The sequence below is a fragment of the Tyto alba genome, unplaced genomic scaffold (assembly GCF_018691265.1).
Source record: "Tyto alba isolate M040663 unplaced genomic scaffold, T.alba_DEE_v4.0 Super-Scaffold_38, whole genome shotgun sequence".
NCBI classification, from domain to species: domain Eukaryota; kingdom Metazoa; phylum Chordata; class Aves; order Strigiformes; family Tytonidae; genus Tyto; species Tyto alba.
The window spans coordinates 6099444-6114154 of NW_024881313.1; the positions used below are offsets into that span (position 1 = coordinate 6099444).

Consider the following 14711-nt stretch of genomic DNA (forward strand, 5'->3'; position numbering starts at 1 on the left):
CATAGAAGAACTAGCTGATTTTAATCCTCTGAATGCATTTGTTGGATTATACTTTTGGGAGAGGTGGAAAATATATTTTAATTAGTTTAATCACCACTAAGATGCAGAAATTCAAGATCATTTAGTGTCATGATTATCTCTCATGGGGTTTTTTTGCAGTCATCTGTTTTGTATATTTCCAAATTATACCAGCCATCATAACACACATGTAGGCACACACCCCCCAACATCAGCATTTACAACATTTAGCCAATATTTAAACCCTACCATACACAGAAAAGCTAGTTACCTCTTCAACACAGAAACAAGAGTAAAATTTTGTCTGAGGCCCGAAAGTCCTAAACATCTATCTAATAGTGAATTATTGAAAAGGTATTGAAGAAAAGGCAAATAATGACTGGAAAGTAGGCCACACATTATGATGAAGTTAGAAAAACTAGATACAGCAAAAGGAGTGGCTCAGAAGGAAAAAGAAAGAATGTAAGATGGCTTACGTCATGTTCCAGCTGATGGCCCAGGAACCACACCTGGCCTGCCATTTTTGCACACAGTGTAGCACTAAATGATAGTGCCTTCACCATGCTGGAAGGGGAACTGTTTAAATGGGATTGCCGTCTGCTTCACCTGATCTCATGTATACAGCCTGGAACACTTCTACTTGGAAGATGCCATCATGCTTATTACTCCTTTCTTGATGGAAAAGAGAAGGAGGTTCCCAAAGCTGAGTAGGTTCAACTTGCCATGCTGTGCTCCTTTTTCAGCCTACTGCCTTAAAAAAAGTTTGTCAGATAATATTAGAGAGAAGTGAGATTTGCTAAAATATTACTGAAACGATTTAAGTATACGTTCAGCTGCGAGCAGGTAAGTAGCACCAGTGACTTCAAAGTTAAAGCATCTGTTAAAGTTGGTTTGGGGAATTAGGCCAGAGAGAAACAGCAAAAAGGAAGGAAGTGTCCTATTTGAATGAAAGACTCATTCTGAGGTTTGTATGTTTAGATGCCCTCAGAAAAGGCTGACAAGAGGTATTTGCATGCATTTCCTTAAGTACAAACTGTGAAACATCTCATAGTATAACTCATGATTAACCCATTTGGTTGACAAAGGTTATTCACATTCATATATACTCCAGATTTTTTCCACTATCCTACCATTCACTGCCTATTTCTGTTCACCCAAGAAAGTACTCCTCCTGTTTCCTAAGTACACCCAAATACTTAGAAACAGCAACTAAAACCAAAATGGTGACTTAGCTGCATTAAAAGGATGAGTAGTTTGATTAAAAACAATCTGCACCATAGATATTTGGAGATCTTTCTAACATGTCCAAATTCTATTTTAACAGATGGCCAGGATCTGGAGTCCTGATGACTCTTCACTTCTTTTGCCTTTCTTCATCTCGTTAACTCAGTGAGAAGCTGCCAATGAACTCTAAAAACTATGTAATAAATGCTTAAGCAGGATTCTAATTTTGGTCACAGATAACCAAGTATAGTAATTCTAGATAATATTAGCTGAGATTTATGATGTATTCAACGTTTTCAGATGCACACGATTATTTTTGGGCATCACTTGAACAGATAATATTCAATGCACAGCTGGTAAATTTTACTCCTCTTTTTTCTCCTATTTTTATGTAAGAAGCATATGCATGCTGCACTTTATCTCAGTTTTCTTCCAAAGGATCTATTTATTCAGCAAGAGAAAAGATGAGTCTAGTCAAGCCTCACTTTAAAGACATCAGAAGACCAAACTATAGCTATTTTTGAGAACTGAAGTTAGATATACCATCATCACTTCTCTGAGTAAGATGTACCAATAGTTAGAAGAAGACCTGCCCTCCTGGTGCAACTTGGGATACGAAAAGTTGGTCAATTTTTACTTAGCTCCATTGTTGCATTATTTCTAAATTACAAAAAAAAGTACTCGTTCTACCTACCACTATCAAAATCTCTTATCCCAAGAAGAAAGAACACCTCAAAAAGCCTAGATCAAGTTTTTAGTAATGGAACTGCTCCTACTTTTACACACTTCACAACTTATGTCAAGCTAAGAACTTCTACATTCCACTTATTCCAAACTAGGGGTTTGACAGTGACTACACTTCTTGTTCAAAGGTAATAAGAAAATTAGCTTGAAAAATATTTTAGAGCCCTTTACATCTCTCTGAGTACTTGTCATCACATTTCCAACAGTTAGTAGAAACTAATTCTATAGCACTATGCTTCTATTCTGTAAGGCAATCACTGACTGGATTTCAAAATTTCCTATCAAGCTGACTTCACTGAACAAAATACATCTCCTGTTCATTGTTAACACCAGATGGTCTACAAGTCCCGACTCCATCCTTACTTGCATCAGAGGACCAAACCAAGAAGGTTAAGAGTCATTGGGTATTACCATAAACTTGGAAGTGTTTTCCAAGTGATACTAAATACAACAAGATTCTGGCTACCAATAGAATGACTGAAGTGAGTGAGAGATGAGCCATTTGCTACAGTTCATTCTCAGTTCTGAGTATAGATACAGGACAATGTGAAGAAAGACTTTAGGAGGTAAGTGTTTTAATCACAGCAATCTACAACAGATCCCTGTTCCCTTATTATCTATGCATTTCCACAGATCGGTTGAAGATCTGTTTCCAAGCACAGGATACCATATGTATTTTTCTATTGCTAATCAACAAGCCTTTCCTTTAGCTTCAGATGACCACCTGTTATCAGCACAAACATTAAGTTCAAAGGACTATGACCAACCAACCCAAAATTCAAACTGTTAAAAAGTTCCGTCATTTAGCCCCATCACACTGTATCTTTCTGTGTTTATTAAAACCCCACACTGAGGGCAGAAGAACCTTTAAAGCCACACCAAGATCCTGGCCAAGCCCAGACCCACCTTATTCAGGGTGCCTGTGCGGAAGATGGGATCAGGAGGAACACATCACACTGCAGCAGTAAGATTTCTGGCAAGCAGGTAAATATGTAAACAAACATACAGGCTACAGTGCTTGGAGGCTAAACATCTATTTCTGCTGTTCGATCCTGACATATCGTTAGGCAGAATGGAGCAATGGCCAACCAAAGAACAATCTATGGGTATCCTGGTCAGTATGACATGCTTCCTAAACTACATACATGGGTAATCACTAATCTGCTACAAACTTACCACCAGCTCTATTACCAAAACAAGAACTAGTACTGACTCAATCTTCACAGTAGGCTACAATGATATACATATCACATTTCAGTTATCAGGCACTCTAGAGAAAATCCATGTCAATTATTTAAAGAAACTAAAGAGTAATCCAGTCCAAGGATAAGAGTTTCTCATGTTTAATCAAACAGATCTCCAGTGCACAGTAGCAATTCATATATGAATACAAGTCCATGAAGAAGTTGAGACTAGTTTTGAAATATAAGTATCCTGAATAGTAAAAGCACACAATACTAATTACATAAACAGCTCACAAACCTCATTTGGTTCAAAAAGTCTTCAAGTTAAACATTAGTTGAATTCCAGGAGATTATCTGGGGAAAATATCATCTATGCTTACTTTGGTTTTATTCTTTCCTAGACAGCTTATGGATGCTGGGCTTTCTGTTTACAGACAAGTGTTCTGTTAAGGTATTTGTGTATGCACACACATACAAACAATAATACTTTTTTTTAAAAAAAGAAGAAAAAAAAGAGCATTTTATGGATTGACTGGCAGCTCCAACCCATTACAGATACCAACCCTGGCTAGTTCAAATGGTTAATGTCTCAACACAGAGCAAGATCAGATCAAACAGAAGACATATCCTGATACAGTCCTTCTTCATTGCAGTACTAGGGAGTAGGAATCTTTTTCTTACAGGTAGTCACACCCACAGCTGCTCACCTGTGCCTAGTATTTTAGATCATCCTCTTGCATTTATACTGGCTCTCTAATGACTTGTAGAAAAGCAGAGAAAGAGAAGGAGAAAGGGTGGCAAATGTGTTATTTTTGCCATCTACAAGGGGACAGACTTTCGAGACCTTCAGTCGTATACCTTTAGCATCATCAGTCATTCTGCTGTCTTAGTTTTTAATCCCCTCTCCAAAGCAATCAGATCTTTTTGGAAGCTGTTAATGTGCAGGCCCAGGGCAATTACATAAGATGTTATTTTAGTCGTGAACAACACATTAAATTCTGGATTCTGCCACTGTTGCAGATTAGCACAAAGAAATTCTTCACTGGTTTTTGGCTAATGATGTCCAGGCACTTGGGGACCATGATATGCTGCTTTATTTCTTTCTGAAAGCTGAATTTAAAGCTATTCAGACACTAAATTTTCTGGCCCCACATCCTTCTCATCAAGAGACATCCATGTCTTCTGTCATCTTGAAAAATCTGCTCACAGATAATGTTAATTGGAGCTCCTAATAGATTCTGAATGGTTTCAGGTGTTGCACTGCATGTTGGAAAAAGGAGTTAGATGTACCTGCAGTCAGTCACCATGACTATTCTTATTATTTGAAAACTTACCATATTAAAGAGCATCCAAATACTTTAAGGTTTCTAAAGGACTCAAGCATTATGTAGCTAGGCCGTAGGATTTTACTGACAATGCAAGCAACAAGTTTTACCCATTTAACAAAACTCGCCTTAGTATATAATGCTCCTGAACTGTGAGACCAGATCCCAACTACAGAATTAAAATGAACTGCCTGTACAGATATCCTGGCTAGTTTTGTATCCAACACAAAGAGGAAGTCATGTCCTGGACCTCAAAACACCAAAGATTTCTTTCTGTCCATTTCAAAACAGCATTATATTCTCAAAAAATTACGTTCACTTAAAAATTCATCTTCGCAGATTTCTCTGATCTAATGCTTAAGTGCACAGCTACTTCTTAAAGAAAGTAAAATCCAAATAGAAACAAGCCATTTATATAAATGCATGTGCATTTTGGAATTAGTGTCCCACTGTGGTTCACAATCATCTATCCATAGAATTGCCCTTCCTGCTGAAGTTCATGAAAAAAAAAATGCAAAAAATGTTTTCTTGACTGTGGTATCTCCCAAGACTAACTCTGCTCCTCTGTTTATTTCATACTGACTGGCTTTCTGTCACAAGATTTTACAATAGAGGTAAAATGTAGTAACATGTTTTATTCATGCAGTTTACTGCAAAACTACTTGAAAGGCTTGCAAACCCAGAACTCTGGAAATACTGATTTAATAGAAACACTGCTCTAGCTAGACTTACTTAAATGTCACAACTGAAGGATTTAGTGTGCTTACTCTCTGTTTATTAAGTAAATATTTGCAGTATTTCCAAATTAAGAAACTCAACAACTGAGATTAAGTGAATACAACATAAGCTCCAGGAGTAGAGCAGATATCTACCTGGAGAAAATAAAGCTACAGGTAAAAAAAAAGTTAAAGTTAAGCTTTAAAACACAAGTATTCTTAGCTATCCCAGTCTAGTAATAAGGAAGAATAGTAAGCATTAAAAGTGATCTGAATTTTGAAGTAATTACAGAAAAATAAAACTCAATGTATTAACTCACCCTGGAGGAAAAAACAGAGCAATCGAATTCAAACTAGTCTATAGCTGCCCAGAGAGATTACCTTCTGGAAGCACAGTAATTATATTTGCAAAGTAAAATCATTTATGCCTGTGGTGGGGAGGCCTAAGGGATTTATTTCTTTTTTTTTTTTTTTTTTTTTTTAATGTGTAAAATCTTCAGAATGGCATGAATACTGAGAAGATAATTTTGCGTACAAAAGTATACATTCTGTGTAATGGTCTTTTCCGGTAGTGATAAACAGGTATTTTTAACCAGTAGGACTGTAGAACACCAGATGTTAAGCATTAATGAAGATATAGTTCCACTCTTCCATATAGTGCCCATATATTCTAAGCTAAGTAGTAGAGTATTTTAGAACTTCTTGCAAAAGCACTTCTTGCCAAATTTCTAATTAGACTAATCCTTATAACTCTAAAGAAAAAATTGCTACTGGTTTCACTGAAAGTTTCTCCATATAGGTTTTTGCCAGTACCTTACAAATGAGATTACTTCAAAAAGTTAAACACTATTCTTACGAGTTCTAACTTACGTAATAGTCCACATAAAGTGTTCTAATTCAACACCTCCAGTTAGCAAGACCTAACAGCACCATTCTGACAGTCTCACTGTGATACAAAACTGTCTCAAAATAGCTTTGGTGGCTTTACGGAGAAATAATATGATGTGGACAAACAAGGCCTAACCTTATGTCTTGCCTATAAAAAAGAACTTTACTAGGAGCCAGAAGCTCAAGTTTTGAACAGTTAAAAAGAAACAAAGCAGAACAATAGCAGAAACTTGGAATCAGGCATGAAGCATTCACTTCCCTTGGAAATTTCAAATTACTTATGACAATACACCTTGAGACTTTCCACTTTATTAGGAGTCCAGCTGCTGAACAGTCCACCTTTCTCTTTTCCATTTCCTGTTCATTAGCACCAGTGAAGTACTTCCTTCTGAAGACTCCTGTTGAACAGCTTTACTGTTGCTACCTACAGCCTTCCTGAACTGCAATAGCATGGAATCTGACCTAAGACCGAGAACTATATGGTAAATTTAGTAAGAACTGTGCATTTCATTCTGCTGCTGTTTAGTTAGTATGTGCTGTTTGCAGAGTTATTTGCCAAGACTTGTCAGTTAAATGCGTACGCTTCCATTCATAGCTAATAAATTCCATTCAACAGTAAACTTTCATGCTTCCAGGCGATAGCACAAGAAGTCCAGGCAAACAGAGTGCAGCGACTTCCCTGAGCAGGACTACTAGATGGGAGATTCAGTTTTTGATCCAATTACTAAATCAAGTTTTCTAAATGTATCGAGTTTTGGCTACAGTTGATTTATTTTTTTTAATGTACTTAGCTACTTAATTGTTAAGTAGCACGGGTTTATTTATCACTGTCCACAGCTAAGCAAGCAGGCACCATAGGAGAAGAGCTGGCTGCGGTCTCCCCCGCGGAGCAGCCGCGCCGGCCGCCGGCTGAGATGCCACGCGTGACCACCAGAGGGAGCGCTGGGGCTACGTTTCTGTTGAGAACCAGGAGGGGCTCTGCCTCACGCCTTCCACCTCGACACTCGGAACTTGAGAATAATAAAGTAAAAAACACCTTTCTACACTTTTTAACAACACCCAAAGCCTCCTAACCTTCTCATCAGTGCACACACCTCCAGTTACTCTCCCACCCCAATAGCACGATTTCTAACAGTGTCTTGGTCCCCAAGACCTACATCTTGGGAGCTGGGGGCGGGGATGGAGGGGACACATGAGACAGATAGATGGATTTTTTCCTACCTATGTGTCAAGCTTAAGAGGCAATTCAACTGCCAATTCTTCAGTGCTCTCCTACTGCTCTCCTAACGTTTCTCTTAGTGTAGTTACTGCCTGTCCTCAAAACTGCCCAAACACTTCTCCCTTCTAGCAGTGGGAAGACAAGTTGGACATGATCCCTGCAGGCAGCAGCAGAAGGATGAGGGTTCTCAACCAAGAGAGCGACTCAAGCACAGTCATTACGTCTGTGTGGCCAGCTAATGTTATGCAAGTGCTGTTTAAAACACAGTAACACTGGTTACCAGTTTATCTGACTTCCCATTTCATCACTCTTGAGCCAAGACACCTGTGAGATCATCACAGAGCAAATGATGGACGACAACTCACACAACAGGTTCATGCCAAGGTTAAATTTCATCTATGCAGCAAATGGACCACCCTGGAGAAAGCTATGAAAGAAAGAAACACAAATCACAGAGGAAGCACAAGTATCACTAGTGTTTCACTTCAACATTGCTTTAAGTATCACACATAGGAACATACGCAAAGAGTTTTTCCTCAGAGGCAAGATCCCATATAATAGATGCCAGTTACATCAAGCAACGTGCTTCTGGAAGTTGCTCCAATATTACACAGATTAAATCTATATAAAAGAGCTTCACTGATCATAAGTGACCAAACCAAGCACTGCTCATCCCATTTTGCTACTGCTTACCAAATCTAGTGTAAGCAGCAAAACTACGAGTAGTAGATCTCGGAAGAGCAACTGAATATCTGTATGATTTGCATTCAGAAGACTGCCTGAGAGTCATACGCTCTATAAACATTAAGTTTCACTTAACAATTTCACCCTGCCTGCACGTTCTTTACCAATGAATGCATAAGCTGAACTTTCAATTGTTAATGACATCTCCTTCTCCTGTACTTCTCGTGATCTGAAAAATGCAAGTGAAGCTGTAAGAAGCAGCATGACTATGGTAAACTTAGTATCATTCAAGCAATCTCTGTTCAGCAACACTGTGCTTTACTACAGCACAACAGTTCACAACACAGTAAGCCAGAATTGCTTGGGATGGTGAATTAAACTTTTCACTCATTTCATTCACTAGACTGCAGTTTGCCTTCCCAGTTTCAAAACTTCTGCTGGATAAGCAGTTTCATCTTGCCAAAAAGACTTCTGTAAACTTCAACAGTGGATCAGGAAAGGCATGGGGTGGAATTTTAATAAGAAGATATGTAAAGGCTGACTTACCAACTGGCCCACTGACTTGTTAAAAAAATAAATCAATGTCACATAAAATGTTGTTGAAATGTTTTACATACAAAACCTCTTACATGATAGCTGCATGCATATCTCTGAACGTAACATTGGTAACTAACGAACAAACATGGAATTAAACATTTTTGGTTTTAACGTATCAAGGAATGTAATAAGAGTCATAATGGCTGACATTTTTTTTTCATTCCCCTATGGATTTACTTGAGTGCTTCCTTACATTGTGTTATTAGTCTTAACAAAAAGCTTTACCCTACCTTTTTACCCTCAGTCTTTTTACCCTATTTATGCTCAAACTACTTCCCTCCATTCTGTGTTTAGATACTGAAAATGGTATCGCTTCCAGCTGGTGTAGATCAGGCTTTAATTAGAAAACTAAAACCAAACTATTTGAGTAACCACTCTTACTACACAAATAATATTTGAATACCAACACTATTTCAGCAAAAGAGGCTTAAATGAATTATCAAAATATAATTTTAAGCGGGTTTTCTTACCTCCTAGTTTTCATTATTTCAACAGAATCTTGACAAAAATGTTTGAAGGCTTAAACTCATTTGAAATCAACAGTTGTGTCTCCACCTACTGGAAAAGTGAATTTAACTGAAACAGTAATCTGATCCTTTGAGATTTGGGTAAGCAGAAGCTCTAAGAGCAAAGCTTCTGTGTAAAATGCAAAAAATTGGTTTCCTCACCCCTCCCTGAGAAAAAAAAAAAAAAGCTCACAGAAACCACTGACATTCCCTGCAGTCAGTATGGATTTCACAAGGTTCCTACTCTCAGTTGCTTGTCAGAATGCAAAACTAGTTAATCCTCTTAAAATAACATAGCAAGCTAATTTCTTAAATGACATTTTAGATTTACTGACAATAAATGTTATCTAATTTCAGTACCTTGCTAATTTCCACCATGCTTTCATGAGATCTGGACACTAACATTAGAACATTAGATGTGTAAAACCCACAGAATGGTTGCCAGTATGAAGCATTCTCAATATGTAACACCTTATTTTTCAAGCCAGAGACCCTGAAAATAATTAAACATGAGGTAAAAGTAGAGAACATCCCACTTTCAAATTTTTATTATTTAATACAGGTTTTGAAATTACTTATCATCATTTAAAGACTCCAATTAACCCAAAATAGGAATGTCAATGTTTTTATTTGAAAAAACACCTCTCCTAACTGCTCCTTTTCTCTTTGTCTCCATTATTCTTGTTAGAATGACATCAGCCGTAGCTAAATAAATTCAGGCTTGCTTTATTCTAAAAAACAAAATTTTTAAGCCACAGGATAGCACATTAACATCACGATGCTTTGTTTATCCCACTGCAAAAGTCTACAGTTTTGCTGTTGTCTGGAGATCCAACTGCAGATAGTTACAATGACCATGGAATCAGACAATACCTTAACTTAAAAATTATTTTAACTCCTCACCCCAAAACCTGAACCATTATTCTGACATTTTGTTGAACTCAGATTAGAAAGATTTTAGCCACAACCATACTGAGCTAGTCAGTAACACCTACTGGTCCAGCTATTTGGCACTGTCTTCTAGCTAGCACACACTTAAATAAAATCTTAGATCAGTTTTAAGCTCTGAAACAATCATCATCTGCTATTTATCCTAGGATAAAAAACTGACACCTTCCTGTCAATGGAAACAAACCATTACATTCCTCTAATAATATCTGTGAGTGGCACATCCATACTTCAGCCTGCCTCTCACATGTCAGCCTGAACTAAACTCACATTTCCCAGAACCATTTATGAGCTTCTTCTACTGTGGAGCACTGTAAAACCACTTTCTCCTCTCACAGACTCACTCTTAACCCTGCCATCATATTCTGCTTCGTATTTCCACACAAATAACTCCAGTAGTGTCTGTGCCACTTCAGTTGCAGGGCATTTCTAAAAAGTCTTTTTTTTTTTTTTTTTTTTTTTTTTAAACACATGTGGGAGGCCAAACCCATTCCAGTTTGCCTCAGCACTGAATTTACAGAACATACACTGTGCACTTCCTACTTTAGTGGACAATAACTTGTTTGGCTTGTTAAGAAGAGCTAGGAAGAGTTTCTCCCTACACCTTAACTTCTCCATTGGCTCTCTTTTCCTCAAAAAAAAACAAACACGAATATCTCATTCAAAGCCAGTTCAAAAACCAAACCAAACCAAACCAACAGAATAACCCCCACAAACCAAAACCAAGAGAGAGAAAGTATAAGCAGCAAAAAGCAAATTCAGGCGTCTGTAGTGTTAACCCATCAGTCCATCCTGTGGTACTCCTCCTGCAGCAAATAGTTTCCTCATCTAGTAGCGTGATCACTACTTCAGTCAATCTCCTCAAACCAAGATGAGTCAATTTTCACCCAGTTATACCTTAAACACAGAACACCACACGGCATTTTATTTAAACCTGTGTTTTTTAGCCTTTCAAATCTTAGGGCAATATAATTCATTCCACATCTGGATGGATACTGCAACACCTAAAGTACTGCTACAAGCATTATCACAATCCCAAGTGTATACCTGTTTCTTAAGTAAAAATAAATTCCTCCCCCTTTTCTGCAGCATAAGAAAAGGTTCATTGATCTGCAGATCAGTGTCCTGCACAGAGGATCAAAGGGCACTCACAAGACCCTGGGACAGTCACATCAAGTCAGAACTTTAAATCACTTATAAATATAGCAGAAAGCATGGTTTTAAAGCAGGACACTAAACTTTTATAAAATGCATTCAAACTCTATGTAATTTCTACAAATAAATACATTTAGAAAACCAGAATTATTAAAGGACTGAGTAGTGACTGTTTGAGGAAACTCATGTTAAAAGACTCTTTTGCCTGTCATTGCAGTACTCTAACATCTTCCCCAGTTCACTGACCTTTGTTTCTACACATAGAAATACCCAACACAAGGACCTAATACCAAGCTGGAGCTTGATTCTGACTGAAGCAGCTGAGTGTTGAGTACAATGCTCAGATCACATCCTTAACAGCTCAAGATAAATCTTGCCAAATTATTTGGTAGTTTATTTGGTTTTCCTGCTTTTACTGTAGTTAAACATCAACTAAAAATGCCAAAAGTAGTGTTATATTGCTTAGATTTCTGTACCTTTCTGTCTCCCTGAGATTTGCATACACAGTAATTCAGAAAAAAAGATCAGAATAAAATTATGCGCTTTAAATAAGAAACATCCTAAAAGTCAGGGTTCTTGCAGACATTCATGCTATTAGCCTTCGTTAAGACTCATTCATATTAGCCAGGCATGTTTTCACTACTTCCTTTCTTATTTTTATTTTATTAAAAAAAAATAAAAACAAAAAACCACAAACCAACATGTGATTAAGCCATGATTTAAGTTAATGGCTTCCATTATTTGTTTAAAGAAAAAAAAAAAAAAAACAAACAAGAGGTAGTTTGAGAAAGGTCCGACTGCACATATGTTGCAACAGCTTTTCAATCATTTGAAAGACTTCTGGTATGCACAGTTAGCTCACTAATATAACAGCAGAACAGACACCATTCCACATAGCTGGTACAGTATATTTGTCAATAATTTCCATATTAAGTAGTTCTTGACAAGACAGGCTGAAATAGAAATGATCTGTAGGAACTGAAATGAATGCAAGCACCCAGAATTCAAAGCTGAATATACACACTTTTGGTTAGATGATGAAGGTTCCATAAAAAAAAAATTTAAAAAAAAAATTAAAAAAATCAAAAACCCCAACAACAACAAGAGTAGTAAAATGTCTCATCTAGAAAAAACGAGGAAATAGAAAACTAACAATGGTACCAGCATTACGACACCATGCCTCAGTACTGCAGATTTTTCACAGCAACACGGATCTCAGGTAATCTATACAGTGTAATACTTCAAGAACAAAATAAAGAGAACAAGATCATCAATTCCAAACATTTCAAGAAAGGAAAGAGAAAATTAAAGATTTCTCTGGAGAGTCCTTTAGAAATCACATTACAATGAGCTCAAACTAGACTCCAATTTTCAGCACTTTATTTAAAAGAGAATTTTCTCCATGGCATTTTCAAGAATTTTGTGACAGATGTTGCATGGTCCAGTCACATGGCAAAGTGCTAAAAGCCAACCACCTCAGCAGAAATAAAAGGAAACATCAGGATGCTAGTGTCAACTCAACCAGTTTAACAGACACTATCTGTTCAGAAGCAGCATGCTAAAATTTGTTCAAAGCCTCCTCTAATCTGACATCTATTTATAGCTGCTCAGCCTCCCTACAATTTCTCACAGACCCTCCTCATCTCAAAACCAAGTCAGGGAAGTTTAATGGATATAATCCTGGGCCTTGTGCTGCAAGATGATCAGAAGATCTGCAACTCTCCTCCATGTGCAGGAAGACCCAGAGAAATGAAAAGGTTATGGTCTCAACTACACAGGAGCCAAATACAGGGGATAAACCTTATCTCTCCTCTTTAGGAACAAACTAATGTTTCCTCTGCCAGCACGTTGATGGTAGCAAACCACATAAGCATCAGAGCCTAAGCAAAAGATACCTGCCTCCTTCCTCCTCACCACGGAGCAGTAGCCTAAACCAACTGCCTTGAAAGCCAAGACTGAAGCTACCCAAATCAGCTTTCACCCCTAGGAGGCTATTGGCTATTTTTCAGTGCACTTTGTAGTTAACGTGATACATCCATCACCCAGCCATGCATGTCTTTATAAAGCACTGATCCAGATAGGCTCCCCTTCACCAGCAGCTCCACCAACAGCTGTAACATCATGGAAAAGGTGCAGATATTTTCCTGCATACAGAGCACAACACCACGGGCTGAACTCTGCCACAAGCTTTGTACATCCTTGGTGCCTCTCCTACCACCTACATTCACTTGCCTGTATTACTAGTACAGAGAGACCAAGGAGATGACAGCACTACTGCAAACTCCTGCCCACCCGATTACAACCACATTTTTCTCCCCTTTCCCCAGTCAGAGGCAGACGGAAGGGGAGGGATGACTTCCTCGGGAGGAAAATAGGGAAAGGCCGGGGCAGAGATCAAGAGAGGAGGAATCATCCCAAAGGGAGCGCAGATAATCTCTGAGAGGCGAGGCTGCGGAGAGGCATAACCGAGGAGGGAGGGACAGGGACAGAGAACCGGGGGGATAATCCGGCAGAGAAGGGGGAGGATAATCTCCTCGGAGGAGGGGGAGGCGGAGGATCCCGAGGAGGGAGGGGCGGGAAATCTGATAATCTCCAGGAGGAGAGAAAATACCGGGAAGGGGGTGGGGGAAGGAGGGTGGGCGGGTAGATAATCCGGAGCGGCAGATGAAGAGCGAGTCTCCCGGGGACGCATCCGGAGGCGGGAGGAGGAGGGTTAATCCTCGCTCTGGGGGGTAAAAATCCCTCTTCCCCGACCCCGGCTCTGCCATGTTCGCTGCCCTGCAGGCCCGCCTGGCACCGGTACCTGCGGGCGGCTCTTCCCTCCACTCACGCCACAAGCACACGGGGCGCCTCAGCTCCGGCCGCCGGGGCAGCGCGCCCCTCTCCGCCCGCCCCCGGGGCAAGGGGCTCGGCCGGGATCGCTGCGGGACCCCGCCTCCCCAACCACCATTTCCCCGCCGGCTTGAAGGGAGGGAGGGAGAAGCGGGCGGGCGAGCCCTCCCCCCTTCCCCACCCGCACACGCGACCCTCCTCGCCGGTACCGCAAACTCACCGGCTGGCACCGGCTCCCGCTCCCCGTCCCCTCCTCAGCGGGCGCCGCTCAGCCCCATCTACCGCCCCGGGCGCGCGGAGCCGCCGGCTGGCGGAGGGAAAGCGCGAGCCGCCGCCGCCGCCGTCCCCGCCGCTCTGCGCCCGCCTCGCCGCGCGCCGCCGGCTCGCCTGTAGCACGCGCTCCTCCTCCCCCGCCCCCTGCCTCCCCGCCGGGCGCGCGCGCGCGCGGGAGCGAGCGAGCGAGCGGCCTCCCCCGCCTCCCAGAGCAAACGGCCGGGCGCCTGAGGGGGCGCGCGCGCCTCAGCCTCGCGCGCCCCTCACCCCACCCCGCCCGCCTGCCCGGCGGCGGGCCCCGCCCCCCCCCCCCCTCAGTGTGCGGGAGTGTGGCTGTGAGTGTGAGGACGCGTGTGGGAGCGAACACGGGTGTCTGTCCGTGGGAGCGTGCGTGAGGG

At 40.5% G+C, this 14711-nt stretch overlaps 1 protein-coding gene across 5 annotated transcripts in view; it reads right to left on the reverse strand.

Annotated features, from left to right (window-relative positions):
• PALS2 (protein associated with LIN7 2, MAGUK family member) overlaps window positions 1-14407 on the reverse strand; it is a 62526-nt gene extending 48119 nt beyond the window's left edge. For all 5 annotated transcript variants that reach the window (XM_042802018.1, XM_042802019.1, XM_042802020.1 and 2 more), the window contains exon 1: window positions 14261-14407. The gene's annotated coding sequence lies outside the window, so the exon portion shown is untranslated. The remainder of the gene's footprint in view (window positions 1-14260) is intronic.
• Between the last annotated feature and the right edge of the window lie 304 nt (window positions 14408-14711).